This window comes from Trichosurus vulpecula, chromosome 5, assembly GCF_011100635.1.
Source record: "Trichosurus vulpecula isolate mTriVul1 chromosome 5, mTriVul1.pri, whole genome shotgun sequence".
Classification (NCBI taxonomy): domain Eukaryota; kingdom Metazoa; phylum Chordata; class Mammalia; order Diprotodontia; family Phalangeridae; genus Trichosurus; species Trichosurus vulpecula.
Window position 1 is genome coordinate 282,812,622 of NC_050577.1, and position 1,380 is coordinate 282,814,001.

Here is a 1,380-nt window from a genome sequence, read left to right on the forward strand (position 1 = left end):
AGCTTGTCCCAATGACTTGAATATATTCTTCTGCCTCCTAAAATCCCTTCTGTTTTTGTTGTTCAGTCACCCAGTTGTATCCAACTCTTCGTGACCCCATATGGAGTTTTCTTGGCAAAGATACTGAAGTTGTTTGCCATTTCCTTCTCCAGTGGGATTAGGCAAACAGAGGTTAAGTGACTTGCCTGGAATCACACAGCTAGTGACTGAGGCAGGATTTGAACTCAGGTCTTTGGACTCCAGGCCTAGCACTGTATCTACTTAGATGCCTTGTTACTTCAAAATCCCTCCTAGATCCCTTCAAAGTTCAAGTCAAATACATGAGCTCCAGCTTCAGGTTCCACCCCCAAAATATTTTGTATTTGCTGTTTGTGCATGTATGTACACACACATATGCTGGGTATCCCAAAAATCTTAGTACAGTTAGTCTCTTTCTTTCTTTATACACACACTGTATATGTGTATATACACATGTGTGTATACATATATAGACATATATATATGTAGATATAGATATGGATATATGTGTGTTACATATGTATGTCAGTTTGCAGGGGACAGAAAGAAATACTATTTCATTGTGCTCAGTCAGCCGGTCTCTTGGCCTCATCAGCCTGCAAGCGAAGAAGAAAAAATGCTGCTCTATTCTTCCCACCCCTAGGCACCTTGTTTGAGCTGCCTGATGCCCAGTGAGGACTTTACCCTAAGGCTAAGCCTCTAGGGATATTGATAACTTACCTGAACTCTTTCCTCAATGATTAATAAACTCTGTCATCCCCTCCATTCCTAAGAGATTCTGAACCCTAGGCTATCATTATTGAAACTCTGATCTCCATTCCTTACTGCCCACCGTGTTATTCTCATCCCCTTAATACAACCCCATCCCACCATCTCCTAATGTCTAAAAGCTACCCATCATTTCCACTGTGCTCTCTGGAATGTTTGCTCCATAAGTAATAATTTTTTTTCTTAAGTCTTCTCTTTTCCTAACCCTTCCATCTTCTGACTCTTACTATGACTTGGCTGTCTCCTGATAACAGCCACTCTGGCCATCCTTTCCACCACTGGTTGCATTTTCAATCATTCTCTGACTGACTGGCTGAGGTAGGGGAATTGGAATACTGTTTGCTCCACAATGCCACCTCTAAGCCTCTATCATCAGCACCACCTCATTAACTCTATCATCAGCACTAAGTAACCACTCCTTTGAGTAGCTCTGGTAGCTGTTATCTGCCAACCTTCAGTCCTCTCTTTCTTCAATGAGTTCAGTGGCTTTTTTCCTCCCTAACTTCTGCCCTCATACTAGAGGAATTCAATATATTATTTTGATGCTCCCTCAATACTCCCTTTGATACTCCCTCAAACTTTCCCACTGTTGTT